The following is a 17,275-nucleotide window of genomic DNA, read 5'->3' as shown; positions in this document are numbered from 1 at the left end:
CAATAGATTAAATAGGACTATGGATTAAGGCTTTTAATGTCAATGGCCATTCTAAGCTGAATGTGCCTGCTCTCGTCAGATCGCAGAAGTTACACAGCTTAAGGCCTCGCTAGTACCAGTGTGGGAGACTGTCTGTGAATCCGTGGTGCGGTTGACATTTTATTATGTCGTTTAGATTTTGTTTCACAATCGATTAAAAAGGACTATGGATTAAAGCATTTAATGTCAATGGCCATTCTAAGCTAAATGTGCCTGCTCTTGTTAGATCGCCGAAGTTACACAGCTTAACGCCTCGCTAGTACCAGTGTGGGAGACTGTCTGGGAATCTGTGTTGCGGTTGAATTTTTATTATGTCGTTTAGATTTTGTTTCACAATCGATTAAAAAGGACTATGGATTAAAGCATTTAATGTCAATGGCCATTCTAAGCTGAATGTCCCTGCTCTCGTCAGATCGCAGAAGTTACACAGCTTAAGGCCTCGCTAGTACCAGTGTGGAAGACTGTCTGGGAATCCGTGGTGCGGTTGAATTTTTATTATGTTGTTTAGATTTTGTTTCACAATAGAATAAATAGGACTATGGATTAAGGCTTATAATGTCAATGGCCATTCTAAGCTGAATGTGCCTGCTCTCGTCAAATCGCAGAAGTTACACAGCTTAAGGCCTCGCTAGTACCAGTGTGGGAGACTGTTTGGGAATCCGTGGTGCGGTTGACTTTTTATTATGTCGTTTAGATTTTGTTTCACAATAGATTAAATAGGACTATGGATTAAAACATTTAACGTCAATGGCCATTCTAAGCTGATTGTGCCTGCTCTCGTCAGAACGCAGAAGTTACACAGCTTAAGGCCTCGCTAGTACCAGTGTGGGAGACTGTCTGGGAATCCGTGGTGCGGTTGAATTTTTATTATGTCGTTTAGATTTAGTTTCACAATCGATTAAAAAGTACTATGGATTAAAGCATTTAATGTCAATGGCCATTCTAAGCTGAATATCCCTGCTCTCATCAGATTGCAGAAGTTACACAGCTTAAGGCCTCGCTAGTACCAGTGTGGGAGACTGTCTGGGAATCCGTGGTGCGGTTGACTTTTTATTATGTTGTTTAGATTTTGTTTCACAATAGATTAAATAGGACTATGGACTAAGGTTTTTAATGTCAATGGCCATTCTAAGCTGAATGTGCCTGCTCTCATCAGATCGCAGAAGTTACACAGCTTAAGGCCTCGCTAGTACCAGTGTGGGAGACTGTCTGGGAATCCGTGGTGCGGTTGACTTTTTATTATGTCGTTTAGATTTTGTTTCACAATCGATTAAAAAGGACTATGGATTAAAGCATTTAAAGTCAATGGCCATTCTAAGCTGAATGTGCCTGCTCTCGTTAGATCGCAGAAGTTACACAGCTTAATGCCTCGCTAGTACCAGTGTGGGAGACTGTCTGGGAATCCGTGGTGCGGTTGACTTTTTATTATGTCGTTTAGATTTTGTTTCACAATCGATTAAAAAGGACTATGGATTAAAGCATTTAATGTCAATGGCCATTCTAAGCTGAATGTGCCTGCTCTCGTCAGAACGCAGAAGTTACACAGCTTAAGGCCTCGCTAGTACCAGTGTGGGAGACTGGCTGGGAATCCGTGGTGCGGTTGAATTCTTATTATGTCGTTTAGATTTTGTTTCACAATCGATTAAATAGGACTATGGATTAAAGCATTTAACGTCAATGGCCATTCTAAGCTGAATGTGCCTGCTCTCGTCAAAACGCAGAAGTTACACAGCTTAACGCCTCGCTAGTACCAGTGTGGGAGACTGTCTGGGAATCCGTGGTGCGGTTGACTTTTTATTATGTCGTTTAGATTTTGTTTCACAATAGATTAAATAGGACTATGGATTAAAGCATTTAACGTCAATGGCCATTCTAAGCTGAATGTGCCTGCTCTCGTCAGATCGCATAAGTTACACAGCTTAAGGCCTCGCTAGTACCAGTGTGGGAGACTGTCTGGGAATCTGTGTTGCGGTTGAATTTTTATTATGTCGTTTAGATTTTGTTTTACAATCGATTAAAAAGGACTATGGATTAAAGCATTTAATGTCAATGGCCATTCTAAGCTGAATGTCCCTGCTCTCGTCAGATCGCAGAAGTTACACAGCTTAAGGCCTCGCTAGTACCAGTGTGGGAGACTGTCTGGGAATCTGTGGTGCGGTTGACTTTTTATTATGTCGTTTAGATTTTGTTTCACAATCGATTAAAAAGGACTATGGATTAAAGCATTTAATGTCAATGGCCATTCTAAGCTGAATGTGCCTGCTCTCGTCAGATCGCAGAAGTTACACAGCTTAAGGCCTCGCTAGTACCAGTGTGGGAGACTGTCTTGGAATCCTTGGTGAGGTTGACTTTTTATTGTGTTTAGATTTTGTTTCACAATCGATTAAAAAGGACTATGGATTAAAGCATTTAATGTCAATGGCTATTCTAAGCTGAATGCTCCTGCTCTCGTCAGATCGCAGAAGTTACACAGCTTAAGGCCTCGCTAGTACCAGTGTGGGAGACTGTCTGGGAATCTGTGGTGCGGTGTACTTTTTATTATATTGTTTAGATTTTGTTTCACAATCGATTAAAAAGGACTATGGATTAAAGCATTTAATGTCAATGGCCATTCTTAGCTGAATGTCCCTGCTCTCGTCAGATCGCAGAAGTTACACAGCTTAAGGCCTCGCTAGTACCAGTGTGGGAGACTGTCTGGGAATCCGTGGTGCGGTTGACTTTTTATTATGTCGTTTAGATTTTGTTTCACAATCGATTAAAAAGGACTATGGATTAAAGCATTTAATGTCAATGGCCATTCTAAGCTGAATGTGCCTCCTCTCGTCAGATTGCAGAAGTTACACAGCTTAAGGCCTCGCTAGTACCAGTGTTGGAGACTGTCTGTGAATCCGTGGTGCGGTTGACTTTTTATTATGTCGTTTAGATTTTGTTTCACAATAGATTAAATAGGACTATGGATTAAAGCATTTAACTTCAATGGCCATTCTAAGCTGAATGTGCCTGCTCTCGTCAGAACGCAGAAGTTACACAGCTTAAGGCCTCGCTAGTACCAGTGTGGGAGACTGTCTGGGAATCCGTGGTGCGGTTGAATTTTTATTATGTCGTTTAGATTTTGTTTCACAATCGATTAAAAAGGACTATGGATTAAAGCATTTAATGTCAATGGCCATTCTAAGCTGAATGTCCCTGCTCTCGTCAGATCGCAGAAGTTACACAGCTTAAGGCCTCGCTAGTACCAGTGTGGGAGACTGTCTGGGTATCCGTGGTGCGGTTGAATTTTTATTATGTTGTTTAGATTTTGTTTCACAATAGAATAAATAGGACTATGGATTAAGGCTTATAATGTCAATGGCCATTCTAAGCTGAATGTGCCTGCTCTCGTCAGATCGCAGAAGTTACACAGCTTAAGGCCTCGCTAGTACCAGTGTGGGAGACTGTCTGGGAATCCGTGGTGCGGTTGACTTTTTATTATGTCGTTTAGATTTTGTTTCACAATAGATTAAATAGGACTATGGATTAAAGCATTTAACGTCAATGGCCATTCTAAGCTGATTGTGCCTGCTCTCGTCAGAACGCAGAAGTTACACAGCTTAAGGCCTCGCTAGTACCAGTGTGGGAGACTGTCTGGGAATCTGTGTTGCGGTTGAATTTTTATTATGTCGTTTAGATTTTGTTTCACAATCGATTAAAAAGGACTATGGATTAAAGCATTTAATGTCAATGGCCATTCTAAGCTGAATGTCCCTGCTCTCGTCAGATCGCAGAAGTTACACAGCTTAAGGCCTCGCTAGTACCAGTGTGGGAGAGTGTCTGGGAATCTGTGGTGCGGTTGACTTTTTACTATGTCGTTTAGATTTTGTTTCACAATCGATTAAAAAGGACTATGGATTAAAGCATTTAATGTCAATGGCCATTCTAAGCTGAATGTGCCTGCTCTCGTCAGATCGCAGAAGTTACACAGCTTAAGGCCTCGCTAGTACCAGTGTGGGAGACTGTCTGGGAATCCGTGGTGCGGTTGACTTTTTATTATGTCGTTTAGATTTTGTTTCACAATCGATTAAAAAGGACTATGGATTAAAGCATTTAATGTCAATGGCCATTCTAAGCTGAATGTGCCTGCTCTCGTCAGATCGCAGAAGTTACACAGTTTAAGGCCTCGCTAGTACCAGTGTGGGAGACTGTCTGTGAATCCGTGGTGCGGTTGACTTTTTATTATGTCGTTTAGATTTTGTTTCACAATTGATTAAAAAGGACTATGGATTAACGCATTTAATGTCAATGGCCATTCTAAGCTGAATGTGCCTGCTCTCGTCAGATCGCAGAAGTTACACAGCTTAAGGCCTCGCTAGTACCAGTGTGGGAGACTGTCTGGGAATCCGTGGTGCGGTTGACTTTTTATTATGTCGTTTAGATTTTGTTTCACAATAGATTAAATAGGACTATGGATTAAAGCATTTAACGTCAATGGCCATTCTAAGCTGAATGTGCCTGCTCTCGTTAGATCGCAGAAGTTACACAGCTTAACGCCTCGCTAGTACCAGTGTGGGAGACTGTCTGGGAATCCGTGGTGCGGTTGACTTTTTATTATGTCGTTTAGATTTTGTTTCACAATAGATTAAATAGGACTATGGATTAAAGCAGTTAACGTCAATGGCCATTCTAAGCTGAATGTGCTGCTCTCGTCAGATCGCAGAAGTTACACAGCTTAAGGCCTCACTAGTACCAGTGTGGGAGACTGTCTGGGAATCCATGGTGTGGTTGACTTTTTATTATGTCGTTTAGATTTTGTTTCACAATCGATTAAAAAGGACTATGGATTAAAGCATTTAACGTCAATGGCCATTCTAAGCTGAATGTGCCTGCTCTCGTCAGATCGCAGAAGTTACACAGCTTAAGGCCTCGCTAGTACCAGTGTGGGAGACTGTCTGGGAATCCGTGGTGCGGTTGAGTTTTTATTATGTCGTTTAGATTTTGTTTCACAATCGATTAAAAAGGACTATGGATTAAAGCATTTAATGTCAATGGCCATTCTAAGCTGAATGTGCCTGCTCTCGTCAGATCGCAGAAGTTACACAGCTTAAGGCCTCGCTAGTACCAGTGTGGGAGACTGTCTGGGAATCCGTGGTGCGCTTGAATTTTTATTATGTCGTTTAGATTTTCTTTAACAATCGATTAAACAGGACTATGGATTAAAGCATTTAATGTCAATGGCCATTCTAAGCTGAATGTCCCTGCTCTCAACAGATCGAAGAAGTTACACAGCTTAAGGCCTCGCTAGTACCAGTGTGGGAGACTGTCTGGGAATCCGTGGTGCGGTTGACTTTTTATTATGTTGTTTAGATTTTGTTTCACAATAGATTAAATAGGACTATGGATTAAGGCTTTTAATGTCAATGGCCATTCTAAGCTGAATGTGCCTGCTCTCGTTAGATCGCAGAAGTTACACAGCTTAACGCCTCGCTAGTACCAGTGTGGGAGACTGTCTGGGAATCCGTGGTGCGGTTGAATTTTTATTATGTCGTTTAGATTTTGTTTCACAATCGATTAAAAAGGACTATGGATTAAAGCATTTAATGTCAATGGCCATTCTAAGCTGAATGTGCCTGCTCTCGTCAGATCTCAGAAGTTACACAGCTTACGGCCTCGCTAGTACCAGTGTGGGAGACTGTCTGGGAATCCGTGGTGCGGTTGACTTTTTATTATGTCGTTTAGATTATGTTTCACAATAGATTAAATAGGACTATGGATTAAAGCATTTAACGTCAATGGCCATTCTAAGCTGAATGTGCCTGCTCTCGTCAGATCGCAGAAGTTACACAGCTTAACGCCTCGCTAGTACCAGTGTGGGAGACTGTCTGGGAATCCGTGGTGCGGTTGACTTTTTATTATGTCGTTTAGATTTTGTTTCACAATCGATTAAAAAGGACTATGGATTAAAGCATTTAATGTCAATGGCCATTCTAAGCTGAATGTGCCTATTCTCGTCAGATCGCAGAAGTTACACAGCTTAAGGCCTCGCTAGTACCAGTGTGGGAGACTGTCTGGGAATCCGTGGTGTGGTTGACTTTTTATTATGTCGTTTAGATTTTGTTTCACAATAGATTAAATAGGACTATGGATTAAAGCATTTAACGTCAATGGCCATTCTAAGCTGAATGTGCCTGCTCTCGTCAGAACGCAGAAGTTACATAGCTTAAGGCCTCGCTAGTACCAGTGTGGGAGACTGTCTGGGAATCCGTGGTGCGGTTGACTTTTTATTATGTTGTTTAGATTTTGTTTCACAATAGATTAAATAGGACTATGGATGAAGGCTTTTAATGTCAATGGCCATTCTAAGCTGAATGTGCCTGCTCTCGTCAGATCGCAGAAGTTACACAGCTTAAGGCCTCACTATTACCAGTGTGCGAGACTGTCTTGGAATCCGTGGTGCGGTTGAATTTTTATTATGTCGTTTCGATTTTGTTTCACAATCGATTAAAAAGGACTATGGATTAAAGCCTTTAATGTCAATGGCCATTCTAAGCTGAATGTCCCTGCTCTCGTCAGATCGCAGAAGTTACACAGCTTAAGGCCTTGCTAGTAAGAGTGTGGGAGACTGTCTGGGAATCCGTGGTGCGGTTGACTTTTTATTATGTTGTTTAGATTTTGTTTCACAATAGATTAAATAGGACTATGGATTAAAGCATTTAACGTCAATGGCCATTCTAAGCTGAATGATCCTGCTCTCGTCAGATTGCAGAAGTTGCACAGCTTAAGGCCTCGCTAGTACCAGTGTGGGAGACTGTCTGGGAATCCGTGGAGCGGTTGAATTTTTATTATGTCGTTTCGATTTTGTTTCACAATCGATTAAAAAGGACTATGGATTAAAGCATTTAATGTCAATGGCCATTCTAAGCTGAATGTCCCTGCTCTCGTCAGATCGCAGAAGTTACACAGCTTAAGGCCTCGCTAGTACCAGTGTGGGAGACTGTCTGGGAATCCGTGGTGCGGTTGACTTTTTATTATGTCGTTTAGATTTTGTTTCACAATCGATTAAAAAGGACTATGGATTAAAGCATTTAATGTCAATGGCCATTCTAAGCTGAATGTGCCTGCTCTCGTCAGATCTCAGAAGTTACACAGCTTACGGCCTCGCTAGTACCAGTGTGGGAGACTGTCTGGGAATCCGTGGTGCGGTTGACTTTTTATTATGTCGTTTAGATTATGTTTCACAATAGATTAAATAGGACTATGGATTAAAGCATTTAACGTCAATGGCCATTCTAAGCTGAATGTGCCTGCTCTCGTCAGATCGCAGAAGTTACACAGCTTAACGCCTCGCTAGTACCAGTGTGGGAGACTGTCTGGGAATCCGTGGTGCGGTTGACTTTTTATTATGTCGTTTAGATTTTGTTTCACAATCGATTAAAAAGGACTATGGATTAAAGCATTTAATGTCAATGGCCATTCTAAGCTGAATGTGCCTGCTCTCGTCAGATCTCAGAAGTTACACAGCTTAAGGCCTCGCTAGTACCAGTGTGGGAGACTGTCTGGGAATCCGTGGTGCGGTTGGCTTTTTATTATGTTGTTTAGATTTTGTTTCACAATAGATTAAATAGGACTATGGATTAAGGCTTTTAATGTCAATGGCTATTCTAAGCTGAATGTGCCTGCTCTCGTCAGATCGCAGAAGTTACACAGCTTAAGGCCTCGCTAGTACCAGTGTGGGAGACTGTCTGGGAATCCGTGGTGCGGTTGACTTTTTATTATGTCGTTTAGATTTTGTTTCACAATAGATTAAATAGGACTATGGATTAAAGCATTTAATGTCAATGGCCATTCTAGGCTGAATGTCCCTGCTCTCGTCAGATCGCAGAAGTTACACAGCTTAAGGCCTCGCTAGTACCAGTGTGGGAGACTGTCTGGGAATCCGTAGTGCGGTTGACTTTTTATAATGTCGTTTAGATTTTGTTTCACAATAGATTAAATAGGACTATGGATTAAAACATTTAACGTCAATGGCCATTCTAAGCTGAATGTGCCTGCTCTCGTCAGATCGCAGAAGTTACTCAGCTTAAGGCCTCGCTAGTACCAGTGTGGGAGACTGTCTGGGAATCCGTGGTGCGGTTGAATTTTTATTATGTCGTTTAGATTTTGTTTCACAATCGATTAAAAAGGACTATGGATTAAAGCATTTAATGTCAATGGCCATTCTAAGCTGAATGTGCCTGCTCTCGTCAGATCGCAGAAGTTACACAGCTTAAGGCCTCGCTAGTACCAGTGTGGGAGACGGTCTGGGAATCCGTGGTGCGGTTGACTTTTTATTATGTCGTTTAGATTTTGTTTCACAACAGATTAAATAGGACTATGGATTAAAGCACTTAACGTCAATGGCCATTCTAAGCTGAATGTGCCTGCTCTCGTCAGAACGCAGAAGTTACACAGCTTAAGGCCTCGCTAGTACCAGTGTGGGAGACTGTCTGGGAATCCGTGGTGCTGTTGAATTTTTATTATGTCGTTTAGATTTTGTTTCACAATCGATTAAAAAGGACTATGGATTAAAGCATTTAATGTCAATGGCCATTCTAAGCTGAATGTTCCTGCTCTCGTCAGATCGCAGAAGTTACACAGCTTAAGGCCTCGCTAGTACCAGTGTGGGAGACTGTCTGGGAATCCGTGGTGTGGTTGACTTTTTATTATGTTTAGATTTTGTTTCACAATAGATTAAATAGGACTATGGATTAAGGCTTTTAATGTCAATGGCCATTCTAAGCTGAATGTGCCTGCTCTCGTCAGATCGCAGAAGTTACACAGCTTAAGGCCTCGCTAGTACAAGTGTGGGAGACTGTCTGGGAATCCGTGGTGCGGTTGACTTTTTATTATGTCGTTTAGATTTTGTTTCACAATCGATTAAAAATGACTATGGATTAAAGCATTTAATGTCAATGGCCATTCTAAGCTGAATGTGCCTGCCCTCGTCAGATCGCAGAAGTTACACAGCTTAAGGCCTCGCTAGTACCAGCGTGGGAGACTGTCTGGGAATCCGTGGTGCGGTTGAATTTTTATTATGTCGTTTAGATTTTGTTTCACAATCGATTAAAAAGGACTATGGATTAAAGCGTTTAATGTCAATTGCCATTCTAAGCTGAATATCCCTGCTCTCGTCAAATCGCAGAAGTTACACAGCTTAAGGCCTCGCTAGTACCAGTGTGGGAGACTGTCTGGGAATCCGGGGTGCGGTTGACTTTTTATTATGTCGTTTAGATTTTGTTTCACAATCGATTAAAAAGGACTATGGATTAAAGCATTAAATGTCAATGGCCATTCTAAGCTGAATGTGCCTGCTCTCGTTAGATCGCAGAAGTTACACAGCTTAACGCCTCGCTAGTACCAGTGTGGGAGACTGTCTGGGAATCCGTGGTGCGGTTGACTTTTTATTGTGTCGTTTAGATTTTGTTTCACAATCGATTAAAAAGGACTATGGATTAAAGCATTTAATGTCAATGGCCATTCTAAGCTGAATGTCCCTGCTCTCGTCAGATCGCAGAAGTTACACAGCTTAAGTCCTCGCTAGTACCAGTGTGGGAGACTGTCTGGGAATCCGTGGTGCGGTTGACTTTTTATTATGTCGTTTAGATTTTGTTTCACAATCGATTAAAAAGGACTATGGATTAAAGCATTTAATGTCAATGGCCATTCTAAGCTGAATGTCCCTGCTCTCGTCAGATCGCAGAAGTTACACAGCTTAAGTCCTCGCTAGTACCAGTGTGGGAGACTGTCTGGGAATCCGTGGTGCGGTTGACTTTTTATTATGTTGTTTAGATTTTGTTTCACAATAGATTAAATAGGACTATGGATTAAGGCTTTTAATGTCAATGGCCATTCTAAGCTGAATGTGCCTGCTCTCGTCAGATCGCAGAAGTTACACAGCTTAAGGCCTCGCTAGTACCAGTGTGGGAGACTGTCTGGGAATCCGTGGTGCGGTTGTCTTTTTATTATGTCGTTTAGATTTTGTTTCACAATCGATTAAAAAGGACTATGGATTAAAGCATTTAAGGTCAATGGCCATTCTAAGCTGATTGTGCCTGCTCTCGTTAGATCGCAGAAGTTGCACAGCTTAACTCCTCGCTAGTACCAGTGTGGGAGACTGTCTGGGAATCCGTGGTGCGGTTGACTTTTTATTATGTCGTTTAGATATTGTTTCACAATAGATTAAATAGGACTATGGATTAAAGCATTTAACGTCAATGGCCATTCTAAGCTGAATGTGCCTGCCCTCGTCAGATCGCAGAAGTTACACAGCTTAAGGCCTCGCTAGTACCAGTGTGGGAGACTGTCTGGGAATCCGTGGTGCGGTTGACTTTTTATTATGTCGTTTAGATTTTGTTTCACAATCGATTAAAAAGGACTATGGATTAAAGCATTTAATGTCAATGGCCATTCTAAGCTGATTGTGCCTGCTCTCGTTAGATCGCAGAAGTTGCACAGCTTAACGCCTCGCTAGTACCAGTGTGGGAGACTGTCTGGGAATCCGTGGTGCGGTTGACTTTTTATTATGTCGTTTAGATATTGTTTCACAATAGATTAAATAGGACTATGGATTAAAGCATTTAACGTCAATGGCCATTCTAAGCTGAATGTGCCTGCCCTCGTCAGATCGCAGAAGTTACACAGCTTAAGGCCTCGCTAGTACCAGTGTGGGAGACTGTCTGGGAATCCGTGGTGCGGTTGAATTTTTATTATGTTGTTTAGATTTTGTTTCACAATCGATTAAAAAGGACTATGGATTGAAGCGTTTAATGTCAATTGCCATTCTAAGCTGAATGTCCCTGCTCTCGTCAGATCGCAGAAGTTACACAGCTTAAGGCCTCGCTAGTACCAGTGTGGGAGACTGTCTGGGAATCCGGGGTGCGGTTGACTTTTTATTATGTCGTTTAGATTTTGTTTCACAATCGATTAAAAAGGACTATGGATTAAAGCATTTAATGTCAATGGCCATTCTAAGCTGAATGTGCCTGCTCTCGTCAGATCGCAGAAGTTACACAGCTTAAGGCCTCGCTAGTACCAGTGTGGGAGACTGTCTGGGAATCCGTGGTGCGGTTGACTTTTTATAATGTCGTTTAGATTTTGTTTCACAATCGATTAAAAAGGACTATGGATTAAAGCATTTAATGTCAATGGCCATTCTAAGCTGAATGTGCCTGCTCTCGTCAGATTGCAGAAGTTACACAGCTTAAGGCCTCGCTAGTACCAGTGTGGGAGACTGTCTGGGAATCCGTTGTGCGGTTGACTTTTTATTATGTCGTTTAGATTTTGTTTCACAATAGATTAAATAGGACTATGGATTAAAGCATTTAACGTCAATGGCCATTCTAAGCTGAATGTGCCTGCTCTCGTCAGAACGCAGAAGTTACACAGCTTAAGGCCTCGCTAGTACCAGTGTGGGAGACTGTCTGGGAATCCGTGGTGCGGTTGTCTTTTTATTATGTCGTTTAGATTTTGTTTCACAATCGATTAAAAAGGACTATGGATTAAAGCATTTAATGTCAATGGCCATTCTAAGCTGAATGTGCCTGCTCTCGTCAGATCACAGAAGTTACACAGCTTAAGGCCTCGCTAGTACCAGTGTGGGAGACTGTCTGGGAATACGTGGTGCGGTTGACTTTTTATTATGTCGTTTAGATTTTGTTTCACAATAGATTAAATAGGACTATGGATTAAAGCATTTAACGTCAATGGCCATTCTAAGCTGAATGTGCCTGCTCTCGTCAGAACGCAGAAGTTACACAGCTTAAGGCCTCGCTAGTACCAGTGTGGGAGACTGTCTGGGAATCCGTGGTGCGGTTGACTTTTTACTATGTTGTTTAGATTTTGTTTCACAATAGATTAAATAGGACTATGGATTAAGGCTTTTAATGTCAATGGCCATTCTAAGCTGAATGTGCCTGCTCTTGTCAGATCGCAGAAGTTACACAGTTTAAGGCCTCGCTAGTACCAGTGTGTGAGACTGTCTGGGAATCCGTGGTGCGGTTGACTTTTTATTATGTCGTTTAGATTTTGTTTCACAATCGATTAAAAAGGACTATGGATTAAAGCATTTAATGTCAATGGCCATTCTAAGCTGAATGTGCCTGCTCTCGTCAGATCGCAGAAGTTACACAGCTTAAGGCCTCGCTAGTACCAGTGTGGGAGACTGTCTGGGAATCCGTGGTGAGGTTAAATTTTTATTATGTCGTTTAGATTTTGTTTCACAATCGATTAAAAAGGACTATGGATTAAAGCATTTAATGTCAATGGCCATTCTAAGCTGAATGTCCCTGCTCTCGTCAGATCGCAGAAGTTACACAGCTTAAGGACTCGCTAGTACCAGTGTGGGAGACTGTCTGGGAATCCGTGGTGCGGTTGACTTTTTATTATGTCGTTTAGATTTTGTTTCACAATCGATTAAAAAGGACTATGGATTAAAGCATTTAATGTCAATGGCCATTCTAAGCTGAATATGCCTGCTCTCGTCAGGTCGCAGAAGTTACACAGCTTAAGGCTACGCTAGTACCAGTGTGGGAGACTGTCTGGGAATCCGTGGTGCGGTTGACTTTTTATTATGTCGTTTAGATTTTGTTTCACAATCGATTTAAAAGGACTATGGATTAAAGCATTTACTGTCAATGGCCATTCTAAGCTAAATGTGCCTGCTCTCGTTAGATCGCAGAAGTTACACAGCTTTACGCCTCGCTAGTACCAGTGTGGGAGACTGTCTGGGAATCCGTGGTGCGGTTGACTTTTTATTATGTCGTTTAGATTTTGTTTCACAATAGATTAAATAGGACTATGGATTAAAGCATTTAACGTCAATGGCCATTCTAAGCTGAATGTGCCTCCTCTCGTCAGATCGCAGAAGTTACACAGCTTAAGGCCTCGCTAGTACCAGTGTGGGAGACTGTCTGGGAATCCGTGGTGCGGTTGAATTTTTATTATGTCGTTTAGATTTTGTTTCACAATCGATTAAAAAGGACTATGGATTAAAGCATTTAATGTCAAAGGCCATTCTAAGCTGAATGTCCCTGCTCTCGTCAGATCGCAGAAGTTACACAGCTTAAGGCCTTGCTAGTACCAGTGTGGGAGACTGTCTGGGAATCAGTGGTGCGGTTGACTTTTTATTATGTTGTTTAGATTTTGTTTCACAATCGATTAAAAAGGACTATGGATTAAAGCATTTAATGTCAATGGCCATTCTAAGCTGAATGTGCCTGCTCTCGTCAGACCGCAGAAGTTACACAGCTTAAGGCCTCGCTAGTACCAGTGTGGGAGACTGTCTGGGAATCCATGGTGCGGTTGACTTTTTATTATGTCGATTAGATTTTGTTTCACAATAGATTAAATAGGACTATGGATTAAAGCATTTAACGTCAATGGCCATTCTAAGCTGAATGTGCCTGCTCTCGTCAGAACTCAGAAGTTACACAGCTTAAGGCCTCGCTAGTACCAGTGTGGGAAACTGTCTGGGAATCCGTGGTGCGGTTGAATCTTTATTATGTCGTTTAGATTTTGTTTCACAATCGATTAAAAAGGACTATGTATTAAAGCATTTAATGTCAATGGCCATTCTAAGCTGAATGTCCCTGCTCTCGTCAGATCGCAGAAGTTACACAGCTTAAGGCCTCGCTAGTACCAGTGTGGGAGACTGTCTGGGAATCCGTGGTGCGGTTGACTTTTTATTATGTTGTTTAGATTTTGTTTCACAATAGATTAAATAGGACTATGGATTAAGGCTTTTAATGTCAATGGCCATTCTAAGCTGAATGTGCCTGCTCTCGTCAGATCGCAGAAGTTACACAGCTTAAGGCTTCGCTAGTACCAGTGTGGGAGACTGTCTGGGAATCCGTGGTGCGTTGACTTTTTATTATGTCGTTTAGATGTTGTTTCACAATCGATTAAAAAGGAATATGGATTAAAGCATTTAATGTCAATGGCCATTCTAAGCTGAATGTGCCTGCTCTCGTTAGATCGCAGAAGTTACACAGCTTAACGCCTCGCTAGTACCAGTGTGGGAGACTGTCTGGGAATCCGTGGTGCGGTTGACTTTTTATTATGTCGTTTAGATTTTGTTTCACAATAGATTAAATAGGACTATGGATTAAAGCATTTAATGTCAATGGCCATTCTAAGCTGAATGTGCCTGCTCTCGTCAGATCACAGAAGTTACACAGCTTAAGGCCTCGCTAGTACCAGTGTGGGAGACTGTCTGGGAATACGTGGTGCGGTTGACTTTTTATTATGTCGTTTAGATTTTGTTTCACAATAGATTAAATAGGACTATGGATTAAAGCATTTAACGTCAATGGCCATTCTAAGCTGAATGTGCCTGCTCTCGTCAGAACGCAGAAGTTACACAGCTTAAGGCCTCGCTAGTACCAGTGTGGGAGACTGTCTGGGAATCCGTGGTGCGGTTGACTTTTTACTATGTTGTTTAGATTTTGTTTCACAATAGATTAAATAGGACTATGGATTAAGGCTTTTAATGTCAATGGCCATTCTAAGCTGAATGTGCCTGCTCTTGTCAGATCGCAGAAGTTACACAGTTTAAGGCCTCGCTAGTACCAGTGTGTGAGACTGTCTGGGAATCCGTGGTGCGGTTGACTTTTTATTATGTCGTTTAGATTTTGTTTCACAATCGATTAAAAAGGACTATGGATTAAAGCATTTAATGTCAATGGCCATTCTAAGCTGAATGTGCCTGCTCTCGTCAGATCGCAGAAGTTACACAGCTTAAGGCCTCGCTAGTACCAGTGTGGGAGACTGTCTGGGAATCCGTGGTGAGGTTAAATTTTTATTATGTCGTTTAGATTTTGTTTCACAATCGATTAAAAAGGACTATGGATTAAAGCATTTAATGTCAATGGCCATTCTAAGCTGAATGTCCCTGCTCTCGTCAGATCGCAGAAGTTACACAGCTTAAGGACTCGCTAGTACCAGTGTGGGAGACTGTCTGGGAATCCGTGGTGCGGTTGACTTTTTATTATGTCGTTTAGATTTTGTTTCACAATCGATTAAAAAGGACTATGGATTAAAGCATTTAATGTCAATGGCCATTCTAAGCTGAATATGCCTGCTCTCGTCAGGTCGCAGAAGTTACACAGCTTAAGGCTACGCTAGTACCAGTGTGGGAGACTGTCTGGGAATCCGTGGTGCGGTTGACTTTTTATTATGTCGTTTAGATTTTGTTTCACAATCGATTTAAAAGGACTATGGATTAAAGCATTTACTGTCAATGGCCATTCTAAGCTAAATGTGCCTGCTCTCGTTAGATCGCAGAAGTTACACAGCTTTACGCCTCGCTAGTACCAGTGTGGGAGACTGTCTGGGAATCCGTGGTGCGGTTGACTTTTTATTATGTCGTTTAGATTTTGTTTCACAATAGATTAAATAGGACTATGGATTAAAGCATTTAACGTCAATGGCCATTCTAAGCTGAATGTGCCTCCTCTCGTCAGATCGCAGAAGTTACACAGCTTAAGGCCTCGCTAGTACCAGTGTGGGAGACTGTCTGGGAATCCGTGGTGCGGTTGAATTTTTATTATGTCGTTTAGATTTTGTTTCACAATCGATTAAAAAGGACTATGGATTAAAGCATTTAATGTCAAAGGCCATTCTAAGCTGAATGTCCCTGCTCTCGTCAGATCACAGAAGTTACACAGCTTAAGGCCTTGCTAGTACCAGTGTGGGAGACTGTCTGGGAATCAGTGGTGCGGTTGACTTTTTATTATGTTGTTTAGATTTTGTTTCACAATCGATTAAAAAGGACTATGGATTAAAGCATTTAATGTCAATGGCCATTCTAAGCTGAATGTGCCTGCTCTCGTCAGACCGCAGAAGTTACACAGCTTAAGGCCTCGCTAGTACCAGTGTGGGAGACTGTCTGGGAATCCATGGTGCGGTTGACTTTTTATTATGTCGATTAGATTTTGTTTCACAATAGATTAAATAGGACTATGGATTAAAGCATTTAACGTCAATGGCCATTCTAAGCTGAATGTGCCTGCTCTCGTCAGAACTCAGAAGTTACACAGCTTAAGGCCTCGCTAGTACCAGTGTGGGAAACTGTCTGGGAATCCGTGGTGCGGTTGAATCTTTATTATGTCGTTTAGATTTTGTTTCACAATCGATTAAAAAGGACTATGTATTAAAGCATTTAATGTCAATGGCCATTCTAAGCTGAATGTCCCTGCTCTCGTCAGATCGCAGAAGTTACACAGCTTAAGGCCTCGCTAGTACCAGTGTGGGAGACTGTCTGGGAATCCGTGGTGCGGTTGACTTTTTATTATGTTGTTTAGATTTTGTTTCACAATAGATTAAATAGGACTATGGATTAAGGCTTTTAATGTCAATGGCCATTCTAAGCTGAATGTGCCTGCTCTCGTCAGATCGCAGAAGTTACACAGCTTAAGGCTTCGCTAGTACCAGTGTGGGAGACTGTCTGGGAATCCGTGGTGCGTTGACTTTTTATTATGTCGTTTAGATTTTGTTTCACAATAGATTAAATAGGACTATGGATTAAAGCATTTAACGTCAATGGCCATTCTAAGCTGAATGTGCCTGCTCTCGTCAGAACGCAGAAGTTACACAGCTTAAGGCCTCGCTAGTACCAGTGTGGGAGACTGTCTGGGAATCTGTGGTGCGGTTGACTTTTTATTATGTTGTTTAGATTTTGTTTCACAATAGATTAAATAGGACTATGGATTAAGGCTTTTAATGTCAATGGCCATTCTAAGCTGAATGTACCTGCTCTCGTCAGATCGCAGACGTTACACAGCTTAAGGCCTCACTAGTACCAGTGTGGGAGACTGTCTGGGAATCCGTGGTGCGGTTGACTTTTTATTATGTCGTTTAGATTTTGTTTCACAATCGATTAAAAAGGACTATGGATTAAAGCATTTAATGTCAATGGCAATTCTAAGCTGAATGTGCCTGCTCTCGTTAGATCGCAGAAGTTACACAGCTTAAGCCCTCGCTAGTACCAGTATGGGAGAGTGTCTGGGAATCCGTGGTGCGGTTGACTTTTTATTATGTCGTTTAGATTTTGTTTCACAATCGATTAAAAAGGACTATGTATTAAAGCATTTAATGTCAATGGCTATTCTAAGCTCAATGTCCCTGCTCTCGTCAGATCGCAGAAGTTACACAGCTTAAGGCCTCGCTAGTACCAGTGTGATAGACTGTCTGGGAATCCGTGGTGCGGTTGACTTTTTATTATGTTGTT

General features: G+C 41.7%; 67 pseudogenes; all 67 read left to right on the top strand.

The window, feature by feature from the left end:
• The first annotated feature begins 410 nt into the window (after nucleotides 1-410).
• LOC142680174 (5S ribosomal RNA) lies at nucleotides 411-529 on the top strand (annotated as a pseudogene).
• Nucleotides 530-596: 67 nt separating this feature from the next.
• Nucleotides 597-715, top strand: LOC142681454 (5S ribosomal RNA; annotated as a pseudogene).
• Nucleotides 716-782: 67 nt separating this feature from the next.
• LOC142681254 (5S ribosomal RNA) lies at nucleotides 783-901 on the top strand (annotated as a pseudogene).
• A 67-nt stretch (nucleotides 902-968) lies between these two features.
• On the top strand, nucleotides 969-1,087 carry LOC142681263 (5S ribosomal RNA; annotated as a pseudogene).
• Nucleotides 1,088-1,154: 67 nt separating this feature from the next.
• LOC142681196 (5S ribosomal RNA) lies at nucleotides 1,155-1,273 on the top strand (annotated as a pseudogene).
• Nucleotides 1,274-1,340: 67 nt separating this feature from the next.
• Nucleotides 1,341-1,459, top strand: LOC142680084 (5S ribosomal RNA; annotated as a pseudogene).
• Nucleotides 1,460-1,526: 67 nt separating this feature from the next.
• LOC142681266 (5S ribosomal RNA) lies at nucleotides 1,527-1,645 on the top strand (annotated as a pseudogene).
• Nucleotides 1,646-1,712: 67 nt separating this feature from the next.
• On the top strand, nucleotides 1,713-1,831 carry LOC142680293 (5S ribosomal RNA; annotated as a pseudogene).
• Nucleotides 1,832-2,084: 253 nt separating this feature from the next.
• On the top strand, nucleotides 2,085-2,203 carry LOC142681182 (5S ribosomal RNA; annotated as a pseudogene).
• A 436-nt stretch (nucleotides 2,204-2,639) lies between these two features.
• On the top strand, nucleotides 2,640-2,758 carry LOC142681139 (5S ribosomal RNA; annotated as a pseudogene).
• A 253-nt stretch (nucleotides 2,759-3,011) lies between these two features.
• On the top strand, nucleotides 3,012-3,130 carry LOC142681244 (5S ribosomal RNA; annotated as a pseudogene).
• A 253-nt stretch (nucleotides 3,131-3,383) lies between these two features.
• On the top strand, nucleotides 3,384-3,502 carry LOC142680380 (5S ribosomal RNA; annotated as a pseudogene).
• A 253-nt stretch (nucleotides 3,503-3,755) lies between these two features.
• On the top strand, nucleotides 3,756-3,874 carry LOC142680222 (5S ribosomal RNA; annotated as a pseudogene).
• A 67-nt stretch (nucleotides 3,875-3,941) lies between these two features.
• LOC142680379 (5S ribosomal RNA) lies at nucleotides 3,942-4,060 on the top strand (annotated as a pseudogene).
• A 67-nt stretch (nucleotides 4,061-4,127) lies between these two features.
• Nucleotides 4,128-4,246, top strand: LOC142681405 (5S ribosomal RNA; annotated as a pseudogene).
• Nucleotides 4,247-4,313: 67 nt separating this feature from the next.
• Nucleotides 4,314-4,432, top strand: LOC142680378 (5S ribosomal RNA; annotated as a pseudogene).
• A 67-nt stretch (nucleotides 4,433-4,499) lies between these two features.
• LOC142680143 (5S ribosomal RNA) lies at nucleotides 4,500-4,618 on the top strand (annotated as a pseudogene).
• Nucleotides 4,619-4,870: 252 nt separating this feature from the next.
• LOC142681300 (5S ribosomal RNA) lies at nucleotides 4,871-4,989 on the top strand (annotated as a pseudogene).
• A 253-nt stretch (nucleotides 4,990-5,242) lies between these two features.
• On the top strand, nucleotides 5,243-5,361 carry LOC142680291 (5S ribosomal RNA; annotated as a pseudogene).
• Nucleotides 5,362-5,428: 67 nt separating this feature from the next.
• Nucleotides 5,429-5,547, top strand: LOC142680333 (5S ribosomal RNA; annotated as a pseudogene).
• Nucleotides 5,548-5,614: 67 nt separating this feature from the next.
• On the top strand, nucleotides 5,615-5,733 carry LOC142680184 (5S ribosomal RNA; annotated as a pseudogene).
• A 67-nt stretch (nucleotides 5,734-5,800) lies between these two features.
• Nucleotides 5,801-5,919, top strand: LOC142680061 (5S ribosomal RNA; annotated as a pseudogene).
• A 67-nt stretch (nucleotides 5,920-5,986) lies between these two features.
• Nucleotides 5,987-6,105, top strand: LOC142680235 (5S ribosomal RNA; annotated as a pseudogene).
• A 67-nt stretch (nucleotides 6,106-6,172) lies between these two features.
• Nucleotides 6,173-6,291, top strand: LOC142681108 (5S ribosomal RNA; annotated as a pseudogene).
• A 253-nt stretch (nucleotides 6,292-6,544) lies between these two features.
• Nucleotides 6,545-6,663, top strand: LOC142680362 (5S ribosomal RNA; annotated as a pseudogene).
• Nucleotides 6,664-6,916: 253 nt separating this feature from the next.
• Nucleotides 6,917-7,035, top strand: LOC142681052 (5S ribosomal RNA; annotated as a pseudogene).
• A 67-nt stretch (nucleotides 7,036-7,102) lies between these two features.
• Nucleotides 7,103-7,221, top strand: LOC142680183 (5S ribosomal RNA; annotated as a pseudogene).
• Nucleotides 7,222-7,288: 67 nt separating this feature from the next.
• Nucleotides 7,289-7,407, top strand: LOC142680060 (5S ribosomal RNA; annotated as a pseudogene).
• Nucleotides 7,408-7,474: 67 nt separating this feature from the next.
• On the top strand, nucleotides 7,475-7,593 carry LOC142681375 (5S ribosomal RNA; annotated as a pseudogene).
• Nucleotides 7,594-7,660: 67 nt separating this feature from the next.
• Nucleotides 7,661-7,779, top strand: LOC142681117 (5S ribosomal RNA; annotated as a pseudogene).
• Nucleotides 7,780-7,846: 67 nt separating this feature from the next.
• LOC142680135 (5S ribosomal RNA) lies at nucleotides 7,847-7,965 on the top strand (annotated as a pseudogene).
• A 67-nt stretch (nucleotides 7,966-8,032) lies between these two features.
• LOC142681397 (5S ribosomal RNA) lies at nucleotides 8,033-8,151 on the top strand (annotated as a pseudogene).
• Nucleotides 8,152-8,218: 67 nt separating this feature from the next.
• Nucleotides 8,219-8,337, top strand: LOC142681168 (5S ribosomal RNA; annotated as a pseudogene).
• Nucleotides 8,338-8,404: 67 nt separating this feature from the next.
• LOC142681122 (5S ribosomal RNA) lies at nucleotides 8,405-8,523 on the top strand (annotated as a pseudogene).
• A 67-nt stretch (nucleotides 8,524-8,590) lies between these two features.
• LOC142681142 (5S ribosomal RNA) lies at nucleotides 8,591-8,709 on the top strand (annotated as a pseudogene).
• Nucleotides 8,710-8,773: 64 nt separating this feature from the next.
• LOC142681211 (5S ribosomal RNA) lies at nucleotides 8,774-8,892 on the top strand (annotated as a pseudogene).
• A 67-nt stretch (nucleotides 8,893-8,959) lies between these two features.
• On the top strand, nucleotides 8,960-9,078 carry LOC142680163 (5S ribosomal RNA; annotated as a pseudogene).
• A 253-nt stretch (nucleotides 9,079-9,331) lies between these two features.
• LOC142680142 (5S ribosomal RNA) lies at nucleotides 9,332-9,450 on the top strand (annotated as a pseudogene).
• Nucleotides 9,451-9,517: 67 nt separating this feature from the next.
• Nucleotides 9,518-9,636, top strand: LOC142681399 (5S ribosomal RNA; annotated as a pseudogene).
• Nucleotides 9,637-9,703: 67 nt separating this feature from the next.
• LOC142681398 (5S ribosomal RNA) lies at nucleotides 9,704-9,822 on the top strand (annotated as a pseudogene).
• Nucleotides 9,823-9,889: 67 nt separating this feature from the next.
• Nucleotides 9,890-10,008, top strand: LOC142681131 (5S ribosomal RNA; annotated as a pseudogene).
• Nucleotides 10,009-10,261: 253 nt separating this feature from the next.
• On the top strand, nucleotides 10,262-10,380 carry LOC142681284 (5S ribosomal RNA; annotated as a pseudogene).
• Nucleotides 10,381-10,633: 253 nt separating this feature from the next.
• Nucleotides 10,634-10,752, top strand: LOC142680162 (5S ribosomal RNA; annotated as a pseudogene).
• A 68-nt stretch (nucleotides 10,753-10,820) lies between these two features.
• On the top strand, nucleotides 10,821-10,937 carry LOC142680330 (5S ribosomal RNA; annotated as a pseudogene).
• Nucleotides 10,938-11,005: 68 nt separating this feature from the next.
• LOC142680376 (5S ribosomal RNA) lies at nucleotides 11,006-11,124 on the top strand (annotated as a pseudogene).
• Nucleotides 11,125-11,191: 67 nt separating this feature from the next.
• LOC142680200 (5S ribosomal RNA) lies at nucleotides 11,192-11,310 on the top strand (annotated as a pseudogene).
• Nucleotides 11,311-11,377: 67 nt separating this feature from the next.
• LOC142681002 (5S ribosomal RNA) lies at nucleotides 11,378-11,496 on the top strand (annotated as a pseudogene).
• Nucleotides 11,497-11,563: 67 nt separating this feature from the next.
• LOC142681187 (5S ribosomal RNA) lies at nucleotides 11,564-11,682 on the top strand (annotated as a pseudogene).
• Nucleotides 11,683-11,749: 67 nt separating this feature from the next.
• Nucleotides 11,750-11,868, top strand: LOC142681146 (5S ribosomal RNA; annotated as a pseudogene).
• A 439-nt stretch (nucleotides 11,869-12,307) lies between these two features.
• LOC142680154 (5S ribosomal RNA) lies at nucleotides 12,308-12,426 on the top strand (annotated as a pseudogene).
• A 67-nt stretch (nucleotides 12,427-12,493) lies between these two features.
• On the top strand, nucleotides 12,494-12,612 carry LOC142681370 (5S ribosomal RNA; annotated as a pseudogene).
• A 67-nt stretch (nucleotides 12,613-12,679) lies between these two features.
• LOC142680325 (5S ribosomal RNA) lies at nucleotides 12,680-12,798 on the top strand (annotated as a pseudogene).
• Nucleotides 12,799-12,865: 67 nt separating this feature from the next.
• LOC142680329 (5S ribosomal RNA) lies at nucleotides 12,866-12,984 on the top strand (annotated as a pseudogene).
• Nucleotides 12,985-13,051: 67 nt separating this feature from the next.
• LOC142680262 (5S ribosomal RNA) lies at nucleotides 13,052-13,170 on the top strand (annotated as a pseudogene).
• A 253-nt stretch (nucleotides 13,171-13,423) lies between these two features.
• On the top strand, nucleotides 13,424-13,542 carry LOC142680179 (5S ribosomal RNA; annotated as a pseudogene).
• A 67-nt stretch (nucleotides 13,543-13,609) lies between these two features.
• On the top strand, nucleotides 13,610-13,728 carry LOC142681051 (5S ribosomal RNA; annotated as a pseudogene).
• Nucleotides 13,729-13,980: 252 nt separating this feature from the next.
• Nucleotides 13,981-14,099, top strand: LOC142680140 (5S ribosomal RNA; annotated as a pseudogene).
• Nucleotides 14,100-14,166: 67 nt separating this feature from the next.
• LOC142681186 (5S ribosomal RNA) lies at nucleotides 14,167-14,285 on the top strand (annotated as a pseudogene).
• A 67-nt stretch (nucleotides 14,286-14,352) lies between these two features.
• On the top strand, nucleotides 14,353-14,471 carry LOC142681134 (5S ribosomal RNA; annotated as a pseudogene).
• A 439-nt stretch (nucleotides 14,472-14,910) lies between these two features.
• On the top strand, nucleotides 14,911-15,029 carry LOC142680152 (5S ribosomal RNA; annotated as a pseudogene).
• Nucleotides 15,030-15,096: 67 nt separating this feature from the next.
• Nucleotides 15,097-15,215, top strand: LOC142681369 (5S ribosomal RNA; annotated as a pseudogene).
• Nucleotides 15,216-15,282: 67 nt separating this feature from the next.
• LOC142680323 (5S ribosomal RNA) lies at nucleotides 15,283-15,401 on the top strand (annotated as a pseudogene).
• A 67-nt stretch (nucleotides 15,402-15,468) lies between these two features.
• LOC142680328 (5S ribosomal RNA) lies at nucleotides 15,469-15,587 on the top strand (annotated as a pseudogene).
• A 439-nt stretch (nucleotides 15,588-16,026) lies between these two features.
• On the top strand, nucleotides 16,027-16,145 carry LOC142680176 (5S ribosomal RNA; annotated as a pseudogene).
• Nucleotides 16,146-16,212: 67 nt separating this feature from the next.
• Nucleotides 16,213-16,331, top strand: LOC142681049 (5S ribosomal RNA; annotated as a pseudogene).
• A 252-nt stretch (nucleotides 16,332-16,583) lies between these two features.
• Nucleotides 16,584-16,702, top strand: LOC142680918 (5S ribosomal RNA; annotated as a pseudogene).
• A 67-nt stretch (nucleotides 16,703-16,769) lies between these two features.
• Nucleotides 16,770-16,888, top strand: LOC142681126 (5S ribosomal RNA; annotated as a pseudogene).
• Nucleotides 16,889-17,275: the final 387 nt, after the last annotated feature.

The sequence above is a fragment of the Rhinoderma darwinii genome, assembly GCF_050947455.1.
Source record: "Rhinoderma darwinii isolate aRhiDar2 chromosome 2 unlocalized genomic scaffold, aRhiDar2.hap1 SUPER_2_unloc_56, whole genome shotgun sequence".
NCBI classification, from domain to species: Eukaryota; Metazoa; Chordata; class Amphibia; order Anura; family Rhinodermatidae; genus Rhinoderma; species Rhinoderma darwinii.
This window is presented reverse-complemented; position numbering and strand designations above follow the sequence as displayed.